Source organism: Suricata suricatta, chromosome 8 (assembly GCF_006229205.1).
Source record: "Suricata suricatta isolate VVHF042 chromosome 8, meerkat_22Aug2017_6uvM2_HiC, whole genome shotgun sequence".
Taxonomy (NCBI): domain Eukaryota; kingdom Metazoa; phylum Chordata; class Mammalia; order Carnivora; family Herpestidae; genus Suricata; species Suricata suricatta.
This window is the reverse complement of record NC_043707.1, coordinates 64,119,352-64,147,253: the sequence shown is the minus strand read 5'-3', so window position 1 is coordinate 64,147,253 and position 27,902 is coordinate 64,119,352. Positions and strand designations below refer to the sequence as shown.

The window sequence follows — 27,902 nt, the reverse complement described above, 5'->3', positions numbered from 1 at the left end:
TTTCAAATTCAGAACAATATTTTCTCATTTTTTGTTTCTGCTATTAACTGTTGATTTTATTAAGAGAGACATGAGAAGTTCAAAGAATAGCAATTGACCAGAGGTTAATGTAATGTCAAGTAATCTCAAAAAATGCCAGAATGTACCCAAAGATTTTCAAGGTGGTCAGTGAGCCAATGCTCTCATGGCCCAGAGAAAAGATTTTACTCCTCCCTGATAAAATGAGCAAAGATCTGGAATCTGGATTTAAAGATGAAAGGTTTAAAGTTCTAAAATAGTTTCATTCTATCAAGAACAAAGGCTTAAGCCATCAAGCAAATGCAAACCAAGACCACAGTGAGAGACCACTTCATACCCACTAGGCTGGCTATAACACATATATAATATATAATAATGCAAAATGCAAAATGGTGCACTGAAATGGTGCATTGGAAACCATTATGGCAATTTCTCAAAAGGTTAAACAGAGGTTACCATATGACCTAGCAATTCTACTCCTAGGTTTATACCCAATAGAACTGAAAACATGTCCACACAAAAACTTGTACATAAATGTTCATAGCAGATTATTCATAATAGCTTAAAAGTAGAAATAACCTGAATGGCTAAATTCATGTGCTACATGCACCAAATGGAATGGTATTCACCATAAGAAGGAATGCAGTATTGATACATGCTACAACATGAATAAACATTAATAGTACACTATATGAAAGAAGACAGTCCCAAAAGACACATGTATGAGTCCATTGATATGAAATGTTTAGAATTGGCAAGTCTGTGAGACAGAAAGCAGATGCGAGGTTGCCCAGAGAAGGGAGCTGGGGGAATGTTAGAGGGGGTGGTGGCTGCGGGGTGTGGGATTTCTTCTGAGGGTGATGAAGATGTTCGGAATTAGTGGTGATAGTTGCACCCCGCTGTGAATATACTACAAGTCATGGACTTGTATATTGCCAACGGTGAATTGTGTGGCATGTGAATTATATCTCAGCAACACTGTTAAAGTATACATACACACATACACACACAGGTTCAAGAGGCCATTTTTAGCCAGCTTTGAGCATGCAGAAGGACCCTGCCATGAGAGTCCACCTCCAGAGAGAGGACAGGAGACCTGTCTATTGCTGTTGCAAAGTATGACTCAGTGCCAGTGTGGGCCGCCAAGGGAGAGCACATGGTCTTTTCTACTGGTCTCTACCGTCTTCTGGAGTGGGTTAGTCCTGGGTTATGAACTAGACAACCTCTTGACCCCGGTTTCAGTAAGACTGTGAAAGGAACCCAAGGGGTCATAAAGGAAAATTCATTTTCATTTTCGCCCACCTGATTCCCTGCCGGGCTGACCACATTTCCTCTGAGGCCTGCGCTAACCCTAGTTTCCTCCTGCCTTTGTGGAAGATGGAGCAATTCGTGTCCAGATGCTTCACATTCAGGGAAGCAGACAGAGAGGGAGAAGCTGTGGGTCAGGAACGCCAACTTGACAGCCCCCTAGCCCCCTGAGAAAGTCAGAAATACCCAGACAGGAGGTCAAAAGCGGGCTTTTCTAGGCAGTCAATGAAGATAAGACTCCATTTCCACATGGGGTTCCACCCCGGGCTCCGTGTGATTGGTGGGGCTGTTGAGCAATGCCCAGCATGAGATTATAGCCAGGGAGCAGCGAGATGTTGGTGCAGAAGTTTCTTTGCCTGATTGAGAAATCTTCTTCAGGCTGTTCAAACTGCTGCTCTTGTCAGAAATGGAATCTGCCTGGCCCACGCATGTGTAATTATCCCTCAGGCCACAGGATCCTATGCCCATTTGGCAAAGGCACGGGCCTCAGGAGGAGCATGTGAGCCCCCTGAAATTGTAGGGCAAGTGAGTCTACAGAAAGGCCTCTGGGTCCGCTGTTTGTAGGGAAAGTTCCATTTACGAAGGGGCAGCTGTGGGTGGGCCCCATTCCCATGAGGCTTCGAGGACTCTTCTGGGACAGTGGAGGCCTTACAAACCCCCTCCCTCCTTGCTCCCATTGCTTCCCGTTCCTCATCCCGCCTCACATGAAGAGTAGCCCAGGCCACAGCCCTTCCTAGCAGCTCCAAGGGAGCAGGTAAATTAACAGAAGACAAACATCAGTAAGAAAAAGGGCAACTCAAAAAGCAGGTGTATCCAGGGAAAAGAATCCAGAGAAAACGTGAAGTGGTTGTTTGGAACCCCCACCCTAGAGGCTAAAAAAGTACCCTCTCTAACCCTGGGGAGCTGCGACTCCATCCCCTTGTTCTTGTCCCCAGCCCTGGACCCCAGGAATCCCCATCCCAGAGCTGGTCATTCTGGGACCTGGCCTTCAACATGTCCTCTGTCCTTCCACCTCACCTCCTTCCCTCGCACCAGCTCCCAGGCCCTGCAGCCGGGCAGGTGGGAGTTAGAATCCTTGCTGGGTGACCATCTCTCAGCCACATGCTTCCCCCTTAAGCCGGGCCTGTCCCGGGAGCACTAACAGTGCTCAGCATCTGGCACCGTGGTGAGGGTTGAATGAGAGATGGGTGCGCCCTGCCCAGAGTTAAGTGTAGGAAGTTTTTTCTTTTTTAAAATTCTCTTTTCTCTCTCTTCTTCCACTCTTTTCATTCTTTCCACAATCTTTCCTTCCTTCTAAAGTTAACTTTGCCAGGCTCAAGCTTCGGTTGTAAGCTGAGTGTGCCCCATTTACAGCTGGTTTGCAGGGTGCCATGCAGCACCTTTCCGACCCTCTGTGCCCAGCTCTGGAGCCCCCTGAGCTGCTCCCTCATGCACAAGAAAGGGGTCCCAGCAAGGTCCAGCACGTTGTCAACGGCAGCCCCACATTGTGACTTGCAGTATTTCTGTGTTAGACAATGTTCAATCCTGTGTCTGGTATGGAAACAGGGGCTTTTTAGCTGTTACCCTTTGAGGGCCTGGACATCACCCTCCCAAGATGGGAGGCACCTGTGAGGGGCATAGCTTCGGTTTGCCTCCATTTCAATTTTGTCAGGCCTTTGGTGCAGCAACACTGTCCACACCTGCTGTGACTGCTCTCTGGACCCATTTTGGTCCTGTGGAGGAAGCACCCAAGAAAGCGTGAAGGGATTGAGGGGAGAGGGTCTTTGGTCAGTTCTAGAATTCCATAAATAAGGTACCAACCTTTCACTTTGGGGCTCACACATCACTCTGTAACTTTGAAGCCTTGTAACTCTCCACCAGTGGGAGCAAAGTCCCTGGGCTGCCCCCCTGCCCCTCACCACCACCCGTGCCTACAGAAGCCTAGGCTTTGTAGGGAGCACTCACCAGGAAGGTTTTATGCACCAAGGCTCTTGACTTTCACCAGACAGTTTCCTGACTATATGACAAATATCTGTCCAGCTGCTGGGAGGTCAGCCTGCCCTGTCTTGGCCCCACTCTTTCTTTTTTTTTTTTAAACTTTGTTTATGTTTATTTATTATTGAGACAGAAACAGAGCATGAGTGGGGGAGGGGCAGAGAGAGAGGGTCACAGAATCCGAAGCAGGTTCCAGGCTCTGAGCTAGCTGTCAGCACAGAGTCTGACGCAGGGCTCGAACCCACGAACCATGAGATCATGATCTGAGCCGGAGCCGGACGCTTAACCGACTGAGCCACCCAGGCACCCCGGCCCCACTCTTGAAGCAAGGACCTCAGTGGTTGCTGCAGGTCACCAGAATTAGTCAGCATTCTCCAGAGAGATAGAACCAATAGGATGGATAGACAGATGACAGATAGATGGAGGAGAAAGAATTTTCCTTCTACCTTTCTACAGTCTCAGCTGAGGTCTCTAACAAAATACAGGTTAATAAGAGAAAAATAAACAGTTTATTAACATGTATGTTTCATGCATACATAGGAGAAATTCAGGGATGAGTAATTCAAAGAGGTGGCTAGAATTTAGAATTAAATACCATCTTCATCTAAAACAGAGGAAGAAGGGTGTGGAGAGGCCAAATAAGGGGTGGCCAGGAAAAGGACAGTAAACAAAAGTAGTTTGTTACACAGATTTAAGCTGGCTCTTTCTCCATTGATGTCTCTCCAGTGATTTAGTCACCCTTCTCTTTCTAGTACAAAGGAGATACCCTTAGAAATGGAGATCTCCTTATCAATGTAAATTTCCCTTAACAAAAGCTCTGTTTTCAGAGATTTTCCTGTGTTTTTCCTGTTTATCAAAATAATCACCCTGAAATAATCCTGATGCCAAAGAGGCATGTTTTGGGGTGGCATATTCTGTTCTCCTACAATAGATGGAAAAGGTTTATTATAAGGAATTGGCTCAGGAGATTACGAAGGCTAACAAGTCCCAAGACCTATAGGATGAGTTGACAAACTAGAGACCCAGGAGACCCAATGACGTAGTTCCAGTCTGAAGGCCAACAGGCTCAAGACCCAGGAAAAGCTGATGTTTTGATTTAAGTCTGAAGATGGGATAAAAGCTGATGTCCTGGTTTAAAGGCAGTAGCTCAGAAGGGAGCTGGGGGTGGATTAAGACCTAACCTTCCTCTTCTCCACTCTTCTAGTCTCTTGTTAGAGCCTCCTTGGGAAACCCAACCAGAGGTCAGAGGACAAAGGAAACTGCTGATACAAACCTTCAGCCCCCTGGGGCACAGAGCATGGTGGGAAGAGAGGACAAGGGATAAGAGGAAAATATACAGTGCATCAGCCCTTGATTGAAAAATAAAGAGCACATTCTTTTATTTAGTGTCCAAATCATAGCAATTCTAAGCCCCTTCCTCCCCCAACTATAATCTGTTCTCCCCTATAGAGGGTATGTGAACCAAACTTTTCCTACCAGCAGTACACAAGTCCTGGGACTTTGGCAGGATCCACACTCTTGTATTATACTTGCTCTTTTTAAACCCTAGGTCACATGGGTTAAGAAGGGATAATATTAGAGATTCTGGGAATTCCCTGGGTTCCTTACCTATAAAAGTCACAGATCTGTATATCTTCTGAAATAAAACTACCTCTAAATCATGAGTATAATGTGCTAGATTTATGAAGCTCTTTAGGAAAAAGAGCTGTTTCTGGGTCACGTTGTTGGGCATGAAATTAGGAAATATGTCTTTATCGTCTAGTCAGGGGATGATGGGGATGATGATATATCAGACATCTAGGTTTCATATGAATTAAATATAAGGAAGATGAAGAAGTTTGAAGGTTAATGTGATTCTAAGTTGTGGGAAAACTGCTTTCAAAATTTCATAATCATTTTGGATAAAACTTGGGTCATGTCTGAAACCAAATTGCCTATTTTCAGCGGAACTGGTTTTGTGATTTTGTGAGGTGTAAAGCCAGATTATTCATTTACATCTAGTATTACAAATCTTGTCTTGAGCTAAAATGCTACATGCTTTGAAATAAACTTGTGAAATTTATTGGGAACTTCCCAGCACCCCTAGATTGAGACAGATTGGCGCCTGGAAACTTTTGGTGTGCCAAAAAATTATCATTCTTAAAGGCTTACTACCAACATTTTAAATCTAGAGCCCAGAATCCCTTTAAGAACTTTGGTTCTGTAGTCACTGGTGACAGTTCTTAGAACTACTTTGATGATTTGGGAATGTGTATCAATCAACGTCTTCCTCTTTCACCTCCAAACGGGAGTGATGCAATTCTGTCTAATCTGTACTCTTAGCCAGGACACCTTTTTTTAAAAGTTTCTGAAATTAAATCCAGTTGATTGATTTTTTAAAGTAAATTCTACGTGCAGTGTGGGGCTTGAACTTATGAAACTGAGATCAAGAGTCACATGTGCTACTGACCTGAGCCAGAGCCAGCCAGGTCTCCTGCCAGGATGCCATTTGTAATGTTTTCCCTGGAAGAGAGGGAGGTAGAGAGAAGTTGCTAGATTTTTCTAATCATCTAATGCTGGTCAGAAACTTTGGGAGTATGAGAACATTAGGGGATTGTATTAGAATATTTTTGGCTACAAGGAACTGAAAATCTCAGCTCAGAAAGCATTATGTAACAAAGGAAATTTCTTATCTTACCAAACAAAAAGCTGATAAAAAGTGATAAAATGGCTCCCAAATTAGTGACATCATCAAGAACAGAGCTTCTCTCCACTTTTCTGCAAATCCTTATGACAAATCTACTGGCTTGTCCTCAGATTATCAATATGTAGTTAGAAAATGGCCGCTGGGGCTGTAAGTGTCACTTGAAAACACACCAACATCAAATAAGAGAAATATCCCTTTGCCTCTTTCTCAGAACCCTCCAGCAGGATACTCTTATTTCTTATTGGTTAGAATTTAGTCACATGTTAAGGCTTTAATCTATCAGTAGCAAAGGGAACAGGGTCAACTGGACTGGCTATATTCCATCAAGACCCACCCTCAGGAAGCTGGGGGTGGTCCCAGGCCACCCCGAAGTACAGCATCCACTCCAAGGAGGATACTGAATTGAATGGTGGTTAAGAGGGACAAAGAGCACCAGGTCCATGGTGGAAAGTAGCCTCACAGTGCCCACTACAAATATCTAGCCACATGACTGAAAAAGTGTTGCAGGTTTGAAGACCCAGGTCAGATGGAAGTTGATGGACAAGTCAATAAACTCAGGGCAGGATGTTTTCTCAGGGATGCTGCTATTTGTTACTCATTCTCTACACAGGTAAGGTGAGCTCTGTTCTAGGAAACCGGGTGGAAAACAAACACTTAGTGGATGTCCTTTCAGCATATGCTTGCAAATGTCAAATAATTTTATACTTTTAACTGGATAAGCGTCCTAAAGTATAGCCCTCCAGTGGATTTTAAAAGATCAAAGGGTAGAATTCTCAGTGTCAAACACTCAAATACCCAAAAGTACTGATTTCTCCAGAAAGGTCTTCTACTCTAACTCATTGGACAACTATTTGTCAGACCACTGTACCAATTGTTCATTAGGAACATATGATCCCTGGACCTATGAGGAAGCTAAAAGCTTTCAGGTAAAGTTTTCACATCATCATAAACTGTAGACAGGTGATAGGAAATGTTTGCTTATCTGGGTCACACCTAGTCTTTCCACCGCTGACGACTGGAGGACTGTTATTTCATAAGGTCTAGACTTGTTATCCTGCCCAAGCACATACCTGTCTATGTGTGACTCAGTGGCTGGAGAGCCAACTGACAGTCACTTAGCCTCTCCCACAGCCTGTTTTTTGAAAGCCCCGAAAACAGCCTCAAAAAGCCTCCCTTTTCCCATTCTTGTACCTTCTATCAACCTGAGGTAAAATTTATAAACATTATGTTGAAAATTTAAGAGTGAGTTTTTATACTATGTAGGTACAGCCTAGTAATTTTCCAGAAACATGGGTTACTGAGACAAATGAGTCATCTCTCCTGCCAAATTACCAATCCTTTCATGAGTAAAGGCAATGTTTTATCAACCAAGGAGCTATTGGCTGGGCTCAGAAAGGCAGCAAGAAACTTCTATCTTGAAAGGGTAAAAAATGAAATGTCTTTGCTGCATGCAAAGTCACCAGTGGGGAACATTATTGTTCCTTGGTGTCCCCCATGATGTCATTTATCAAATAAATCAGTATGTCCACCAATAGCTAGTGGTCTGTCTTCTGATAGCACACGGCCTATTGGGTCAAGGTCTTGCTTGTGGCAGGCTTTCCTTCCTTCAAGCCCTCATAAGTTCTACTCTTTATAAACATGTCTTCCTACTCTCTCAGAAAGGCAGGACTGGGTAAGAGTTAAGGGGTCCAAGCTAGAGTTCCTGCATTCAAATCCTGGTTCTGCCACTTACCTTCTGTGGGGTCTTAGTTATTTCATGGCTCCACACATGTTTATTGACCTGTCAAATGGTACAAGGGTGTCTACTTCCCATGTATGTTGTGAGTCTTATGTGTAAAGTAACTGGGATATAGCATGTGCTCAATAAATGTTAACTTTTTTTTTAATGATTATGCCCTCTAACCCAGAAATTCTACTCTTAGAAATTCATCCTAGGAAATTTATCATGGATTTATGTTAAAAAAAAAAAAACCTGCATAGTAGATACAATATTTTATAAAAAGAATACAAGGAAAAGGGCATCAAGTGTTAATAATGTCTAGGATGTTAGACTATTTTTTCTTATGTATACTTTTAATTTTTCTGAAATTGTAAGTAATCCATGTAAAAATTCAATGAATTCCAAACTGTCTTTTATTATGAATTTCTTGAACTTGGCTGACTAGCCTGAACCTGGGTGCCTCTCAGGTAACTAGAAGGCAGCTGTTCTAAGAATGGGAACCTGGTCAAGGAGAGCTCACCTTTGGGTGGGCCCAGTGACCCATGAGGTGTGAACAGCTCTGCCCTATAGGGTGATAGCGAACATCAGGTGATGCAGCTCTTTGGGGATCTGGACAAGAGAGTCAGGAATAGGGAAAGCAACCTGGCAGGTGAAGAGAACAAACCTGGACCTTGGAGATGGGCCAGAGACACTACCGTAGAGGGGAACCATGGGAGAACAGGGAAAGAAGGAAGTTCCCTGTGCTGCCTTTGGCTTGCTTGTTCTTGGCCCAGTTTTCATCCATAGGTATCCTTAAAATCAACTTCAATTTCTGAGAGCATTTTCAAGTGAATCTTTGTCTCACAGCAAATACAACTGAACTACCAGTTCTCTTAGCACTGACTTTCAAGATGGATTATGAATTTCTTCAGGTCAGGCAGCGTGCCTGCTTTATCATGCACATGCAGCTCTAGTCTTTGCATATTAGTTGTTCATTTAATGCTTCATACATTCATGTCTTCACTCAACAAATCTGTAATATGCATTTAGGGTGTGCTAAGTATGCTTTTAAGCACCGAGGCTACAACATGAAAAAACAGACCAAAAATCCTGGCTCTATGGATTGGTAGAATAATAAAAATGTATGGTATGTTAGGTCATGACACGTGCTAGTGGGAAAAATATATCAAGAGCAGGAGTACCAAAGGTGGCAGGAGAGCGGGCAGAAGGAGTTGCAATTATAAATAGCACAGCCAGGGTAGACCTCCTCAGAAAGAAGCAGTTTAGCAGAATCTTGAAGGGAGATGAATTGCCATGCAATTTATTTGGGGGAAGAGCATTCCAGGCAGAGAAAACAGCAAGTGCAAATGCCATGGGGCACAGAGAGCCTGATATGTTAAAGAAAGAGCAATGGTGCCAGTGTGTCTGGAGGAAAGTGAGCAAGGGAGAGAGAGAGAGGCTTGTGGAGAGAAGGGAGATCAGGAAACAGGTTTTTGCAGTAACCCTGGGGAAAGGTGATGGTACCACAAATGAATGTGGTAGTGATAGCAGTGATAGGAAGAGATAAGACCATATTCTAGATATGATTTGAAGGTGAAACAACGCAACAGACATGATATCCTAAAGAGATATGACCCCAAACAAACGTTGTGACTTCACTTTCCAGTGAAGGCCAAGGTTACCTCTCAAGATGCCCCTGCCTGGAGAAACCACTGACCTTTCTAGCGTAACATGACTCATTTTGGTTTTAGACAATAGGACATTTCCCTGGGCCTCTGCCTGGGTAAATCTTCTTTCTCAAACTACTCCCACCTTTCTGCCTTTCTGACTAATCACTAATAGCCTGAAATATGAATTGTCCTCTTTGATATCTCCTTATTCAGGTTTTTGGCAAGATCAGATGAAATAGCAAAATTTCCCTTTATTCTTGTTTTTTATTTTTAAATTTACTTATCTATTTTGAGAGAGAAAGAGAGAGAGAGCATGTGTGCACTGAGAGAGAGAAAGAGGGGGAGAGAGAGAATCCCAAGTCGCCCCTGATGTGGGGCTCAAACTCACAAACCTGTAAGATCATGACCTGAGCTGAAATCAAGAGTCCGACACTTAACCAACTGAGCTGCCCATGCACCCCACAAAATTCCTCTTTAAAAATAATCCACATATTTACTTTTTGAAGATGAATAACAGACTCCCTGTGGCCTTGGATAGGAGTAGAGTAAAGTAGAATGGAAGAGAGACAGTAAGGAATGCTCAAGTTCAATGCTCTGGTGTATAGTCACCCTGGTTTGAAAGTTGGGAAGACCCTCGGGAAGATGATTAAGGTTCCTCTTACTATGGCATGAATCACTCCTGAGGAACATCAAACAGCATCATGTGACATCCAAGGCTTAACAAACTTCCAAATATAGCTAATAAGTTACTAGGTAGAGTCTTAGCTCCTTCAGAAACATCTCACTGAGGCTGAACAACATAGCTTCTGTGAAATTAACAACTAACCCTTCTCCTCCACCTCCACCCCCACCAACTGAACACCGTTAATCACAGGACAACCAGACAGCTCTGAAACATACATTCTCCCCATCTTCCCAGCTATTAACAAAGTGTTCTGAATACGAATTAATAACATGGAGAAAATTATGCTCCAAAGCATGCCAGGAATGGGGCTGTCGAATTTGAGTCAACTAGAGCTAGTATCTGCCAGAATGGGTGGTTTAATTGCTCAAGGTCATTTTAAAGGAGTTGTACTAGAGGCTGACAAGCTTTGTTGGAATTATTGGAATTTTTTCAAGCTTGGTCTTGTTGGCCTACCTCATGTAGGAGTCAGATAAAATATCAGAGGTCTGACTGACCAAACTCCAAGTCACATATTTTCTTCCTTGCCTGTGCTCCCTAGTTTTTCCTAAATCCATTGGTTCTGGTATCAGATGATCTGGTTTTGAAATTTAACTTTACCACTAACTGGTTGTATAGTCTTTAACAAAAGCTTAACATCATTGAACAAATATTTACTGAATACCTACAGTGTTCAGTTTCTGTAAACATTGATGAGTATAGAGTTCTTTGAGCCTTGGTTTTCTCATATGTACATGGCATGAATGTCTCCTCCCTTGGCAGTACACTTAGCAGGGAGTAAGATTGGTGGGAGAATTAAGTGAGATACTTGGTGAGCAGCCAGCACATAGTAGGTGCACAGTAAATAATATCCATTATTATAATTTTAAGAAAATAGTAAGATTTTAAAAAGGGGTAAGGAACATTTTCTCAATCTTACCACCCCTTGAGCAGGCAGATAAGAAAATCTGGTTCTTTTTGAGAAGGCAATCAAAAGTTGACTCTAGAACTTTACAGTCTTTTGAAATGACCTCTCACTGGTTCATGCCTATGTTTCTTTGATGATTAATTTTATGTGTCAACTTGACTGGGCCATAAAGTGTCCAGATATTTGGTCAAGGATTATTCTTGTTTCTCTGAGGGTGTTTTTAGGTAAGTTAACATTTAAACTGGTAAACTAAATAAAAACAGATTGCCCTCCCTAGTGTGGGTAAGCTTTATTCAATCAGTTGAAGCCCTGAATAGAACAAAAAGGCTGATCCTCCTCCAGATAAAAGAGAATTGTTTCCTGCCTGACTGCTTTCTGAATAGGACATCAACTTTCCTTCCTGCATTAGTTGTGAACTGAAACATCCGCTCTTTCTGGGTCTTGAGCCTGCCAGCCTTTGGACACAGATGCATTACTAGTTCTCCTGGTTCTCAGGCCTGTGAACTTGGACTGAAAGTAAACCATTATCTCTTCTGGGTTTTGCTGTCTTACCCAACAGGTTTTGGGACTTGCCAGCCTCATAATCACATGAGCCAATTTCTTATCCTAAATTTCTTTATTTATATATATCTCCAATATATAAATACATATAGACACAAATAAAGATATATGCATATATACATGTATGTGTATGTACATAGACAGACAGACATGTCTACAGTATATGTATTTATATATCTGTCCTATTAGTCTCCTTTCTAGAGAAACATTTTTTGAGACAGAGAGTATGTACGTATGGGCTGGGGAGGGGCAGAGGGAAAGAGGGAGAGAGAGAGAGAGAGAGAGAGAGAGAGAGAGAGAGGGAGAGAGTTCTAAGAAAACTCCATATTGTTGTGCAGAGCCTGATATGGGGCTTAAACTCTCATGGTTTGTGAATTTGAAATCCAGAGTTGGATGTTCAACCAACTGAGCCACCGTGGTGCCCCCGGAGAAGTTTCTAATACATCCCACCACCCCCCATAATCTATCTTGTACTCCAGCTGGGCTAAACCCATACATCTCCTTGGCCTCCCATGCTCTCGTGTGTATTTCTGCCTTTGCCCAAACTTTGCTTTCGCCCTAAATACCTCCTCCACCCTAATCTTCAGGGCCAAGTCCTGCTCACTCGTCAAGACTCAACTTTAGTGTCACTTAACCCAGAATGTAATGCTTTTGAATTGGGGCCTTCCCCCACAGCTCCCAGTGGTTACTTCATTCCAGCACCTATATTCTGGCATTTATTGTGACTGTGCCTTTATCTTGCTCCAACAACAGAAGGTGAACCCCTTGATGACATGGGTGGTGACCTATCATTCATGGCACCTACCACTATGTTAATTGTGAGAGAACCAGTAAGTGTTTGTTGTAAGAATAAAGGAACAAACGATTGAACAAATGAACAAAAGCATCTCTTTCCCCAGTGAGAGAAAGGTTATTCTAGAATCATTGAACCAAACCAATAAATTCATGTGGTCACTAGCCATTGGCTTCAAAACCCTATTGAATGAGGGCTTCAAGAAGAGCAGTACAGGTTTGGAGTAGATGTTGAGTAGAGAATTATCCCTTTCACGAGCCAAGCATATTTCCTTTAGTTTTAACTGAGGCAGTATATCTAGAGTGATTCAAGTTATGTCCTCCTTCAGAATTCTTGAAATTTAAAAGAATAACCATGGCTAATTTTTTGAGTGAGGAGGTTCCTAAACCCCAATAGAAGAATTCAGTGCAACTTGAGATCTCCCTCTGAACTTGAGATTTCTTGCACATTAGATGTTTACTACTATGACCAGCCCACCACAAATGCCCTTTTGTAATTCAAGATGAAAACTCCACCCTTCCAAGGAGGCAATCCTAGCTAGAGAGGATGGAAGGCAAGGCCCACACAACGTGATGCAAAGAGTTCAGTGCTCATCAAATCTTCCATGGGCCACTGCTTTTTGTCCTGAGATCCAAAGGGAGGTGTTGGCAGATCTGGGTCATCGGTGACCCCTCAAGCCAAGATCCAGAGGGCAGCTGCCATGGCTTTTTACTTCAGAAGCACCATTGATGGCACCACAGGCAACCATGTCCTGTTGGTTCCTAGGAGGGCTCAGTGAGATGAAGAAGCCAGAAGACAAGAGATAACAGAAGTTGCAAAGTTGAGAGTCAGGGGCAGGTATATTTCCTGATGGGTCAGGGACTTGTAGGGCAAAGAGAAGAGAGTCCAGCAATCCTGGGCAGGTCAGTCTGGGCTAAGGAAGAGCCTAGGGTAGAGAGAAGACTGCCCTCTTATCCTAGACATCTGGAGTTCTCATGTCTCATCCTGGTGTCTGCAAACCCAGAGAAGTTTTCCTAGAGATGGAGAGTCTCCTCTTGACATCCAAGGGTCAGAACTGGAGAGAGCAGTGAGAGGAGGTTAGTGTGCTATGAATACCAGATGAGTCGAGAACTAGAAGAAATTGGAATCCACATGGAGCATAAGAAGGTAGCCTTGCACATGACAGAGATATAGCACCTACTTCATTTGATTTGAAAAGTCTTATACTGCCAGGATCTGAATCTCAGAGATAAAACTCTCTTGGCTGCTCCCAATCACTTTTGAAGCTATTAAAAACAGTGTTGTTATAACACTACTCTAAGAGCTGTTAAGTTGTGTATGGTATGGTCTAGACCACAGAAACAATAAGAATTTAGTACCCTCTATGAACTAAATTTTGCCTTTAAATTTTCTTCCAATTTACCATTTTCAAGATAGTCTTAGCTTTAAAAAAAAATACATTTTCATCTCTTGCTTTCCAGAAAATGGATGAAAATATCTTATTGTTCCAGGTGAAATAAATCTCTCCATAGACAAGCATGTGCCAGGAAGAACTGGGTTCACTTTGTTTTCACCTCCTTAAACATAGCCACCTTTACAAATGTGTTGATTAAGCATTGCACACAATATATTTTAGTATATCTGAGCCATGAATTGCCTAACACTTTATTGAAGAAGTAAACATCACTATGATTAACAAAACCCTGAGTAGTTTGGGTAAACAGAGATTTCGTTGTACAGAATCACTTAGCTCATATGGCATTGCTTATTCATCTCTATGGATGATTCCAGGGTCTGTATGTTCAGCCCTGGTTCTGGGTTTCCAAGTGGTGGTGCAGAATTCTTCTTACCACAATACCCAGGATTCATTGTCTTGCTGCTTTAAAGAATGAAAAGGAGGACACAAAATGAGCAGCAGGCAAAAGTTTATTAGAATGTAAGATCAGAAAGGAAGAATAGTAGGAAAGCTCTCTTTACAGAAAGGGGACATTCGAAAGTGAATGTTTAAGGACTATAGTCAAGGGTCCTTGTTTTATAAGGTTCTGGTCAGCCTCCTCCTTCCCTTCCCCTTGTTCCTTCTCAGGTTTTACCCTTATTGGCTTGATAGCTCTAGGTGCTGGGTTGTCCACTCCTGACTGGCTGGATTCCATTGTATGAGAGGTGGTCTATGGTCATACTTGGGTTTTTTGTCAAATTCCTGAGGGGAAACCTAAGGGGGAGTATGTGCAGTCTGTTACATTCTTAAGAGGAAGCTTACACCTGAGGGGTTTTTCTGTGGTCAGACACTCCCAGAATTGTTCTAAAATATGTGTTTTTCCCCCACCCAGGGACCTCAGTTCCTATGCTTTCCCTCACTGCCTATTTTATCCTATCTTTTTCTATCATAGTGATATCAGGAACACAATTCTCCTTGCTCTGCCCAGATTCTTTACCACTGAGAACAAGAGCATTGTGGTTTTTCTTGTCTCCAACCACACCTACATCTACATCCTGCAGGACCCTATAGAAGCAGTGTCTCCGCTCAGAGAGAGAGGAAACAGTAGTGCCCCACACATGCCCCTGGGAACCCATCTGGATCCCAGGTGAGAGGAAACCCTCCTCAGATTTCCGAAGGCCTCCCCCAACCCCCTGCCTAGACCAGAAGTGAGCCCTGCTCCCAGCCCACCTTCAGGAGGCCTCAATCTCAGCCAGTCCTGTAAGATGGCTTGCTCATCTCAGGGTGGGTTTTGAGAAAGACTACTTGAGCCCTGGGTGGCCCTCACCTCAGGGAACAAGCAGTACCCAGAGTCACCCTTCAATGACCCTGGTTCATGGAGGAGGCATGATGTGAAAAGTCCCCAGATCCTCCCTCTTTGGCTTTACAGTGCATTATCTTATTACTTCCAGATGTTTTTACTAATAACACTTGCTTGATCTAATGTAACAGTGAGTCTGTTCCCTGAACACCCAGTGGATGTGGGGAAATAATCTAGAAGGGAGTGAGAAAATAGAATATTTTTGACTGAATACATTTTATCCCTGGATGATTTTCACAGTTGATAATCCACCCACAATAGCATACAGATCAGAAAGGAACAAATAAAACTATCTTCATCTTTAGAGAACATAATGACAAATGTAGGAAATCACAAGGCATCTAAGAACAAATAAACAAGATCCCTCTTAGAATTAATCATTTAGCTAGGCTGCAGGATACAAGATCAACATTCACAAATCAATTGTCGTTATAAATAGTATCAATGACCATGTGGAAATCAAAATTTAAGACAGTACCTTTTATAGGGCCCATCCTACACCTTCCAAGGGGGTGCACACCCTTTGAGAAGGGGTCTGCTTCTGTTGTGTGCAGTCCTGTACCCTCATCCCCTTGAATAGTGCCAACATACAGTAAGGACTTAGAAAATATTTATGGATAGAGTGACTGATTGTTGATTAAACAAATAGTGAAAAAGAACAGAAACAGTCTTGGCATTCAAGTAAAGAACTGGTCCAAGTTCCCGGTAAGAACAAGGCAGCAATGTTTACCTGTGCATGTTTTCTACAAGATCCACCTCACAGACCTTCATGGGCTACCCTGTATACAGCCATTTCTCCCTCTTCAAATTCCTACAAATAATGAAAAAAGGGGCACCGTGCAGTACCCTCCGTTCAACTCTAGTTAAAGCATTTACTGAGCCATACTGTGTGCCTGGCACTGTGTGGGCAGTGAGCCTTCAGAGATGAGCAAAGCCTGCTTCCTACCTAGAAGAAGCTCCTGACTGAACTGGGTGAGACAGACAGGCAAGATGACATTCCCGTTGGTGAGCCCAGGGTGCTGGGACAGTGAGGAGAGCAGAACCCCAGTCTGGCCCAAGGGTGACACGGAAGGCTCCACAAGCCAGTAGACAGATGGGAGGTGGGCAGAGTCAGATAATCACTTATGACAGTGCAGCATCTGTCACCCAGCCTGCTGAACACTATTTGCATCATCTCAGTGAGACTTTTCTCCCCTGAAAGCTGAGTTTACTCTTCTAGTCACACATGCATCTCAGAGAACCAGCAGCATTAGGCAGGTAAGAGGAAGGGAGAAGGTGCTCCCAGGTCAAGAGAGGATTCTGGCCAAAAGCAAGAGGGTGTGCCCTGCCTGGGATGTCTGAGGGTCCTCCAGCACAGAGTCTTTGTATTACTGTTCAAAACTAGACCAAGACTGAGGCCAGAAAGGAACCAGACATAGTTTTCAGGAACCAGACCCTGGAAGGCTTTGTTCACAATGCCGGTTACTGTCAATGACTTCAGACCAGGCTCTCTGGAAGCCTGGCACTCACAGGGCTCGACCATGGTGCTGAAAATGTTTTGGTTCAAGCTTCCCGCAAGTGGTTTTAGAAGGATGTTTGTGCTTTGCCCATACATCTTGCTCCTTAACACTTCGGTGCACACCGGCACGCTCGAAGCTGCCAGCCCTTGCGTGTCTTTGAGATCTTTCTCTGACCGCCTGAGTGCACTGTGCCTGGCCACGTAGCTGGTTGCCCACCCCCTACAGCCCTCAAATAATACAATTGGTTATATAACCCCAGCTTCATTTCCCTTTGGGAGCAGTAACACTGAGCCACGGGGCCTGTGCTGGCCCCCAGGAACTAAGCCCTGGTTGTGCACGGAGCAATTGATTCATTCGGTCTCCCCCTCATTGGCTGTTCCCCCTTCTCCATAACACACCCGGAGCCCCTCCAGGGGTTTCGCAGTAGCTCCTGCGAGAGAAACAGCTGCACTTAAATCCTTGTACCAAGGTCTGTTTCTAGAGTAGCCCAAGCTAAGACATGTGTGCACACACACAACATCTCTGGGAGGATCCAAAGAAACGAAACAGTGAAGGAAAACAGTGGTTGGGTATGAGGTGGAGGGAAGTTTATTGATCACTAGACATACTATTTACCTTTTGGCTTGTGGACTGTAACTATAGATTTTCTATTTTAAAATACTTTAAAAAAAAAAAAAGAAAGAAAGGAAAGAAAAAGCTGCCCAAGGGTCGCCTGGGTGGTTCATTTTGTTGAGCATCCAGCTCTTGATTTCAGCTCAGTCATAATCCCAGGGTCGTGGGATTATGCTCAGCATGGAGCCTATTTTAGATTTTCTCTCTCAGTCTCTCTCTCTCTCTCCTCCCCCACCTTCAACCTTATCTCCCCTCATGCACTCCCTCTCTCTAAAATAATAATAATAAAAATAAATAAAAGCTACCCAAAATATGTACCTTGAATTGTTAAAAAAAAAAAAATCAACTGTGATTTTACATCAATAAAATCACCTGTGCTCTCTATCCAATGTTTACATATTGGTGACCACCAGTACATTAATTCATGCTGCCTGGCAAATGCTCTTTGATATACTCAGAATTTATCTTTTCTGCTAATTTGATTCATAATTTGAATATTCAGTAGAGCTATCAATGAGTAGAAAGACTAACTCTGGGTGATTTCTTAAAATTGAGGTCTGCTGGGGCTTCAGGATCCCTTGCTAGCATTTCCAAAACCCTGTGCTTTAATTTCATATTTGTAATTTTATGTTTTTTCTTAAAGAAGGCATTCTTAAACTAAAAGGGCTTCAAGGACCTCCAAACCAAAGCCAGCCCTTACCGCCAGCCACTCCCCTGTTATCACCTGCCAGGACCACACACCTGGCCTGCGGGCCTCCCTAATTACTACTTCCCTGACTCTCTGGGTTCCAGCCACGAGTCCCCTTGCCCCTCAGACACACCAGGTGGTGGCCAAGGTGTCACTCTCTGACCTGGCTCTTCCCCCTGACTAGAACGTTCCTTTCCTGATGCTCACGTCCTTCATCAACTCTGGTGGTACCTTCTCCATGAGCCTGTCTGGAGCTCCCTAGTTAGGGTGAAACGCCCTGCCCCCTCCCCCCTGCAGCACCCCTACCTTCCCAACCCTGCTAATCTCTCTACATCATTTATCATCTGCTAACATGCCTCATAACCTAGTTACTGATTGCTTTTCTGCACCTCACCCCTCACCATGAGAACAGAAGTTCCATGACCAAAGGGAAATTCAAAATCTGTTTCGTTCACAGATGTATTCCTGGCGTCTAATCTGTAGTGTGGTAGTCGTTTGGTTAATATTTGCCTCATCAATGCATGAAATTGCAGCACCTGAGGCAGGGGCCTTGCCTGCTTCATTCTGGGGACAAGTCTGGCCATTGAATATCCAAATGAGAGAAAGAAAGTTCCTTTTCAGAGGTGCCTTGGCTTTACAGGCGGGGCAGGTCCCCAGGCCACAGGCTGAGGACACAGGCGCCAGGACATCTGGCCCTGCCAGTCTGCCTCAGGATGCATCATCTGGTCCCTGGACAGTGCTGCTACCCAAGAGGTATCCAGAAATGCTGGGCCTGGGGTAAGAGAGGGGCTGGAGCCTGCTGTCTGTCTCGAGAGTTGGTGGCAGGGACCATGGGACTTTTCATGTATGTGGCCACACCTAGGAGAGCATGGCCAATTCGTAATATGGCCAAGAGCAGAGATGTTTACTCAGAGCTGGGGCTAATTTCCTGCCTTTGCACATCTGGCAGACACACACCCGCTGGCCTGACCTGGGGATGCGGTGGTGGAACTCTCTGGTATGAGGGTCTTGTGTCATCTTAAACCCATGGGGACACATGTCTGCGTGGGATTTGTCCTGGCGCCGGGAAGAGGGTGTGCGTCCACAAAGTACAGGGAGTGGGGGACACCGAGATGTCCATGGGGCACCCCCTTCCTGGAGCTGGTGATCCACAGTCAGCCGGTCAGGACCCCCTGCAGACAATGCTGATGACATCATCACGATCTTGAGCTTTATATAGTCATTTAGGGTTGCCAAAACTCTTTGTCATACATCTTTTATTTTATGGTCATCCAAACCTGTAAGAAAGGCCGATCAGGAAATATCATCCCATTTTCCACAGGAAGAATGTGAGGCTGAGCGGCTAAAGGATGCACAAAGTCACAGAGACAGCACAGGTCAAGGCCAGACTGGCTTCTGCAGTCACAACCACGCCCTGTCCCATCTGCTCAGTGACATGGGCCCTTCACACCCCAAGTTTAACATTTGCCGCTTCAACTCTTTCCGAGAAGCCTCCAAACCTGGGTGCAGTGACTTATCCCCACGCAGAAGCTACAGGAGCTGTGCCCTTGGCCCTGATGCCCACAGCACACTTGGCTTGCTATTCTCTAACCACTGTCGTGGACACGTAACTGTCCTGCTGTGATTACCAAATAAAACAGATAGAAAAAGACATTTCCTTTTGAAAAATGGTCATAACTGAAAGTCAGTAAAATTGAAGGGGCCACGGCTGAGTGAATTTCCCAATGGGAGAAACAAGGCTGTGTATGGAAGTAGGATTCACAGCTGTCATCTGTGTGCCTGCAGGTGTCAGAGGTCGTGTGAGTGCTTTGCACGTTATCTCATTGACGCCTCCTGGCTGCTCTATGATGTAGGTGACACTGGTATTCCCATCTAACAGAGAGGGAAACTGAGGCCTGTGGTTTCATTCAGTGCTTAAAGCCATACGGCTGGTTAGTGGTAGAGCCCAGACTCCTATTTGGGTCTGCATGGTACAGCCCAGGTTCTGAATGTCTACATTGTACTGCTCGCCCACCCCCCATCCCTGCCCCATGCGAAGGCCGTTCAGCAGACTGTGTGGAGTCCTACACGAGCCTGAACCCACCCCTCTCTTCATTCATCCTCCGGCTTTCCATCCCCTCTTCCTCCCCCCTTATCTCAGAGTCTCTTTCTTGGGCTGACCTGGAAACTCAAAATCCTTCTCTTTGGGTCATGCAGATGATCCATCTGTTCAACACAGTTTCAGGCAACTATTTTGTGGCAAGCTCTGTTCTGGGAGCTGGGGAAATAGCAGTGAACAAAACAGACAAAGAACCCCTGACTTCACAAGGTGACCATGCTGGTGGAGAGAAACCACACGCCCAGGAATAAGGTAAAGTCAGGCAGGAGAGGCTTTGGGGAAAATCAGGAGAGGTGGGGTGGGATGAAAGGAGATGGGGGCTGCTCTTTGAAATGTGGGAACAGGGAAGCCCTCCCTGAAGCAAAGGCTTTGGGACAGAGACTGGAGGCCGGCGAGGAGGGAGTCACGCCGCTGTCAGGGGAAGAACATCCCCAGTGAGAGGAAGGAGCTTGGCATTATCACCAGATTCATAAATATAATAAGAATAATAATATAAATAAATAAAAAAATGGGCACCTATTAAATTTAAATGTCAGATAAACAATTTAATTTGAGACACATTTATACTAAAGAAATTATTTGTTGCTTATCTGAAATTTAACTGGGAATCCTGTTGCTTTATCTGGCAACCCCAGCCTTGTGTGCTAATTTAAGGAGCAGCAAGATGACCAATCAATATGGCCAAAGTGGGGGCAGCAAGAGGAAGATGGAGGGAGGAGAGGGATCTTGTGGAGGAGGGAGGCTGACATTTTAAACCTGGAGAAGCCATGTAGATATGCTTTCAGCTCTCCCAGTGGGACGTTCTGTGCATTGTCCAAGAGAGAAATGTGTCTCAGGAGCTGTAAAAGAGGAGATAGGAAAGTGGGCACCACAGGAGGAATTAATCTAGTCTGGGTCACAGAGACGTTTGTGTCTGCATCTTCTCCAAAAAAGGCGAAGCTCTAGGAAACCTCCTGGCATCTCTTGACCTTGAGTCTTTGACCCGGCCAAGAAGCTGGATCCTGAGGAGACAGACCGAAGGAGGTGGCATAGAGTGTGAACCACTAGCCCAGGGATTAAGCTGTAGAAAGTGTAGGGTTGGGGTGGGGGAAGGGCATCTCCTCTCTGGATGGAGTTAGGAGGTCAGGGGGGTCAGAGATCAGCAAAGTGTTTAGGTTCCAGGATTTCTGGTGGCTTACCCTGCAGAGGGGATCAAGCATCTGCCAGAAGAAAACTGCCGTGACATTTCTGAGCTTTAAGTACTAAGATTGAAATAGAAAACACCCTCAGAGGGGTGCCTGGTTGGTTCAGTTGGTTAAGTGTCTGCTCATGTCTTGGTCTGACAGTTCATAAGATAGAGCCCCACATCGGGCTCTGTGCTGGCTATGCAGAGCCAGCTTGGGATTCTCTCTCTCCCTCTCTCTCTTTCTTAAAATAAATAGACATTAGAAAAAACACCCTTTGAGGCTAAAATGTAAATAACCCAATGAGCCTCCCCCTGGCTGACTTTGGGATCTCGAGAAAAGCAAGATAAACCAAAGTAGACATTTCAGGGAGACTTTCCACTGTAACCTCAAACACCTACTTGACAGGTCACCTCAAGGATTAGATGAGGAAATGTATGTAAATCCCTGTGCTTGGTACGTATGACATTAAATGTTCAACGCCCCTTCCCTATCCTACCCTCCCTTCCCACGTCCTGGGACCCGGATGAACCTTGAATGCCTCACAAAAATAAAAAAAGAAGCCGTGTGGTCAGATCCTGGACAGCCTGAAGCCCAGCATTACAGCCTGACCTCCTCTCCTGCTGTAAGCGGTGACCCCGCAGGGTTCCTGTGCCTGGCACACAGCAGATACCCGCACGTGTTGCTCCCTGTCTGTGCAGCATAGGAATGATTGGCTCATCCTTACGGTTCTCCTGGAGTTAGATTTCTCTCATTCAAACAACAGAAAAGGAAGCAGGGCTGCCAGGCTGGGGCCCAGAGACACGGCAGCCAGCTGTTCCCCGCCCTTCCCAGGCCCAGGCTGTTGCCTCATAGCCCGACTGAATGCAGACCAGGGAGGCGGCCTGCGCCCAGCACAGCAGCTGCCTTATAAGGACATTGGCCAGGCCTGCCAGGTGTGTCAGCCCCGGGTCCACGAGGAGGCCGATGACGTCCCCAGTGAGTCAAGGCCGCTGGGTGAAGTGGCCTTGGAAAGCTACATGGGTGGCTAGTGAGAGTTTTCTCACTTCCCTCCCCACTTACATGTTTCCATATATTTTAGATTATTATCTCATTTACCTTAGCAATTGGAGAAACAGAGAAAAGGATTTTTGAATGGAAAAAAAAAACAGTCCCCGTGAGTATTACTTTAGGAACAAATGAAAGTCTCTCTGTACCTTTTTTTTTTTTTTTTTGGCAGGGTGGGTGGGGAGATGAAATGAAGAACATGCAGTTCTGTGGAGACGTCCCCTTGAGATCTGACATGTGGCAGCTGACAAGGCAACATCCACAGTGAGGGCAAGATGGCCGCCTCCACTGAGGGGCCACCTCTGGGAGACCTGGGCACCTCCTGTCGTCTCCAAGGGAAGACAAGCCAGGAATGGGCAAGGAGCCTTGGGGGAAAGTGGGCCTTCTGAATTATATGAAGGCAAAGCAACGGGCTGTTGGCCTGACCAGAAGTGGTGTGGAGTCGTAGTTAAGTAATAAGGTTTTGAAATCAAACAGACCTGAGTTTGAATCCTCACTGTGCTACTTCTGCTGGGTGAATTTAAGCAAGTCAATTAGTTTTTGTTAAGCCTTTTTTAAATATATATTTTTGAGAAAGAGAGAGCACAAGTGGAGAAGGGGCAGAGAGAGAGAGAATGAATGTGAAGCAGACTCCAGGCTCTGAGCTTTCAATGCAGAGCCCGATAGGGGACTCTACCCATGAGCCGTGAGATCATGACGTGAGCTGAAGTTGGACTCTCAAGCAGCGGAGCCACCCAGGAGTCCCCAGTCTTAGTTGTCTTGACTGTCCCTTGTGTGAAGTATTCATTCATCTAACAAATACCTACAGAGCACTTTCTAGTGCTTTACTCGCATTAACTCCTCGAATTTTCATAACCAACCTATGAAGCAGACTCTGTTATTAACCCCATTTTGCAGGTGACAAAAGTAACTTGCCTATGGTCATTCATCTGGTCACTGATGGTACCATAATTCACCTGGAGATTTGACCACCTCTGGGCCCTGTGCCCCAAATGCTAAGCTGTGCTGCTGAGAGTTTATAATTGTACCCACTTCAGCTGCTAGGAGGGTTAAGTGGACCAGGTCATGTAAAAGGTCCTACCACTGAGCCTTGCATGTGGTAAATGTTCAGTGGACATGACCTGTTGTTGCTCATTATCTAAGAGGTGGGGGATTCCCTGGAAGCAGACCCCAAGAGGAAGATGCTGGTGCAGGTGATTTAGAAACGTTAGCCCCTGGAAGAAACTGGTGCAGGAGTGAGGGAAGCAAGTAGGAGACTGGAAGGAGCCCCGATTGTGAGATTTCAGGCAAAGTATCACAAGGGAGGGATTTGTGACTTTGTCCCCATCAAGGTGATGCTGGGCTTTGTGCTTCCAAAGGCTGTCAGTCCCTGGCGGAGGGGTGCCCTGAGGAAATGGAAACACCTAGGCCCTCTGGCTTCTGCACTTACGGGCAAAGCAGTCAAGTCATCCACGGGGAGCCTTCCAAAGGGAGTTGCGAGCACAGGGCTGTTAGAAGAAATGCAGCAGAAGGCAGCTCCCCCTCCCCTACCCCTGCCCTAGGCTGGAATGATTTTCACCTTCTCCCTCGTCTCTCACTCTTTCTAGATTTCCCTTACTCTTCACCAGCACTGCTGTTGGTCTGCGTGGCCTGCTTGCTGAGGTGACAGACTTTCATTCCCAAAGGGTCCTGGTTACCAAGTCTTTCTCAGGTGTGGTTGCTAGAATTGTCCATCTACAACTAGAACTGGACACCAACATATGTCCTAATGAGTCCCCAAAGTTCGAAGCCTGTTTCTCCTCATCCTCATGATGCAACAGCAAACCTACCTCCTCATGATGATCAGAGGCAATTACTCTGCCATGTTGGGTATGTGCCTTGTCCCCATCTCTGCCACCATGGCAACTCTATTCACAGACCCATGGTGTCAGCACTGGGGTGGCTAAGAACAGGCCACTTGATATCTACAGATCAAGTCATCCTTTTCTCCTGGTTGTTGAGTCTCTGATTCTATAGTGGATTCTCTGTGCGCTCACGTATGATATAACAATTCCTACACTTCAGGCCTCCTCCGTATACCCATATCACCTCATCCCCAATCTTCTGATCTTGCTCTTTCCAGACCTCTGACCAGGCAGCAAACCACTTGTCACAATTCAGGGCTCACAGTATAATCTTACCTAAACCCATTTCTCTCTTCACAATCTGGGTGACTAGGTACACCGCCTGAATCTCTGCCCATTGGGAGCATTTTCTCCCACCCTCCTACTCTTTGCAGGTCCCCTGAGCAGTGCTGTGATGTGGTATAATCTATTCTCAGCTCATCCCAGCTAGCCAAGCCCTTCATGAGCTCGGCCTGGATTTATGTTTCTCCTCTGCCACTGGGCACCAAAGCAACGGAAGTAGGTGACATGTGAATCTGACCAACTTGATCACTTAACTAGTCATATACCCTCTAGACCAGCTCAGACCCAGTCCTCAAGGCACGATCACTATAAGACAGAGACTGCAGGGCCTCTCCAACCTCATGTCCTGGTGGGAATGATGGCACTCAGTCCATGATGGTAGCTCTAGATGCAAAGATACCTGTGGACTTCTGGCAAGATGTTAAGTCTCTTCCCATGTTCAGTAGCCTGCCAAGTTTTGCCTTTCAAAAAGTGCCTACTTTTTTGCTGCAGATAGCATGCTCCCGCCCCAGAACTTAGAGATCTGCCCTACAACTCTCCAAATACAACTTGCCGGATGCACATGGTGCTTTTTTGATGATCACAGATGCCTCGTGCACCATGGGATTTTTCCAGTTTATGGAGACCATGGACTGCATGTACCACAGCCTGGACCTACTGCAGAGCTGTCTCTTGCTCTGGGACCAAATCAAAATTGCCAACCATTTGAGTCCTCAGATAAATGGGATGGAGCTGTGTTCTCAAGTCCCAGCTCCTAGTCAGACTTCTAGAGATGAGAGTACCAGCCTGTTCTGAACACAGAAACTTTGGAAATGGATAGCATCACCCCTTGTAATGTTATAATGAGCAATAGAGCTGGCATGGAACCCTAGGAAAAATCAAGAGAGGAAGAGAGTGGGTGGGAGGCTGAGAATCCTGGTACACGTGCTGCCCCGCCACAGGCTCTGAGATGTCACAGTCGTGAGTCCAAACCAACCTGAGACTCACTCTTTAGCTCACTTATTGAGACAAGCTCAACACTTTACTGTTGCTCTAGTTTGCAGTGCTGGATTAAAGTCACTAGTGTAGGGAATCCAATGCTTCTGTTTCCCATGTCATGACCCCAACCCAGTCAAATTGTGTTTCTGCTTACACTAGTTCTTTAGGGTCAGAGCAGCCAGCCTCCACATGGATGGTGTCTCTGACCTTGGTTCACACAGTGACTTTTGCACAATCCCAACTAATCGTCTATGCTCCCCGGCTCTGCTTTCTCACCATCTACCCTCTTCAACCCAGGCATAGCCCCTTGGAGAAGGTGTTTCAACAAAAGGATGTAGATTATTGTGAAGGAAAAGAAAACACATCCTTTAAGTGTCCATGCTTTCTTTGAAATGAGGCACATCCGCCCGCTGCCCAAGATTCCCAGCTGGGGGTTGGGCAGGTTGGGCTGACTGGGAGCCAGATGTGATGACTTGTCCACCAGACAAGTGTGTTTGGCACTTGCCTAACAAAGAAGTAATTTTCAGGAAATATTAAGGCAGATTTACTCTTCCTTCAAGATGATCCATTTTCCACTAATTCAGCTGTCTTTCCAGAGCCCTTGTACCTTGGTCCAAATCACACTTTGGGAGATAAACTATTCATTCTCTTTACCATCAGTTGTGTCCATTAGAAACTGCCTGAGGAGGTCAGAGGCCATTATGGAGCTCAAGTGCCCAGGGCCGTGATGCATCCGAAGGAGGCCTGCAGGGAAATGAAGAGAATCCAGGAATGAGGCCCACTGGGACCCACAGGCCACCTCCCAGTGTTTCACCCATAGCAGCCTATCTAGTCACACAGCCCACTGATGGCCAAACCAGGACTATTGCACAAGGAAGGGAGGAGACACAAAAGAGTAGCTGGACCAGAGCATGGCCTTGGACAGGCCTCCTTCTCTTACCAGCCATGTGAGCTTCAGCAAGTCAGCATGCCTCTGTTTTCTTTTCTAGAAGACAGGGCCAGCTGAGAAGCCATAGCTCAGGGCTGACAAGAGGACCAGAAGGCAGATCCATGGAAAGCTCATGGCAAAAGTCTGGAGTAGCATAAGTACTCTATGAACATTTAGCAAAAAGAAAACAGAACTTCAAAAGAAAACCATATAAATTCAATGAAGCCTTTGGTACTGCTGAGTATATTTGCACAATTTTAAAAAAATATCCATACATTTCCAATTTAACTCTACCCAGAAAACAGTGGGAATTGGGGCTTTTGGTTCCCTAAGCACAAGACTGTTCCTTTCTGAGAGAAGGGCCCACATGGCTTTGAATACTGTCCAGGCTGCACCGAAACATGCACTGTTCATGCAGTGACCTGCACCAAACCCAGCAGCCAGGAACGGAAATGTGGAGTTATGCAACCAGAGGCAAAATGGGGGAAGTGGTCACCATCCTATGAAGGAAGTAGAGTGAGGTTCATAAGAGCAAAGGCTTTCCCTGTTCACAACTGCGGTCCTCCCATGGCCTCATTTGGTATAGGCTGGTAGGAAGGGAGGGGAGAGGTGTCCTCAACCCCCCAGAGCCCCTCCCATGCCTTGGCTCATGCTATGTCCTCTCAGTCACACTACTCTGTTGAAATCTTCATTATCTCTTCATACCACTTACGTGTGTTCGTGTTCTTGTCTGCCTGCCTGCCCATCTCGACAGATTCCTCTTGTTTCCAGAACCTTAGCAACTGGCACATCTTTTTTCTTCTTCTTTCATTCCCTTTGCTGTTTTCACCATACAGGCTCTGTGCACCTCTCTGTTCATCTGTTAGGAGGTTTTATGGTACATTTCCATGAATCCAGACTTCTGAAACTAGCCAGCTGGACCATATTTGCTCAGAAGTGTGTATTGAGGTGAGATCCTGTGAGGAGCAGCCATACTATCTAAGGCTTCACATTCTAAGCACTTCACCTGTATCAACTCATATTTCATCTTTCAGGCGACTTCCTCAGCTTGCATGCAATCATTATCCTCACATCATGGGTATGGAAAGCAAGCACAGAGAGGTGAAATCGTCTGCCCAAGGATACAAGGTAAGGAGAGGAACCAAGATGTGAACCTCCTGGCTCTAGAATCCATGTTGGTACCACCGCACCATGCTGCAAAAACAAGACAAACAAACAAAATGTGGAAATGATTGTTCAAGAAGGCAGTGTAGTAATTACCTTTAGGGGGAGGCAAGGGATAGGAGTCAGAAAGGGGTGTGGGGTAGATCCTTGGGTACCAGCAGTGCTCATGACGTAGGTGGTGATGATGTAGGAGTTCACTTTTTGGTGATTTTTTGAACTGCAAGTATCTCTCAAGCAGCATCTCTTATTGAGGGGTGGAGGTAGGAGGGTACTGAGCTTTGAGACTGTGCCTACAGTCTAGGGTTTGACTTCTCAGCCCGTTCTGTTCCGTGATGCAGTGGGGTCCCCTGCCTTGTGTTGTGGAGAGTCTGGCACCCCTAAACCTTCTGAGGGGAAATCTGCCTGGGCACTGAAGGAGCCAGAGTGCCTGAGGGGCTCATGTCATTTAAATAACTGCTATCCTGGGCTCCCTAATCCCTGGGGCCTGG

General features: G+C 45.3%; 1 long non-coding RNA gene across 1 annotated transcript in view; it reads left to right on the top strand.

Moving 5' to 3' along the window:
* LOC115299953 overlaps nucleotides 1-27,902 on the top strand; it is a 107,201-nt gene that overhangs the window by 47,190 nt on the left and 32,109 nt on the right. The window contains exon 3 of the long non-coding RNA XR_003912437.1: nucleotides 27,285-27,378. This is a non-coding gene — a long non-coding RNA (uncharacterized LOC115299953). The remainder of the gene's footprint in view (nucleotides 1-27,284; nucleotides 27,379-27,902) is intronic.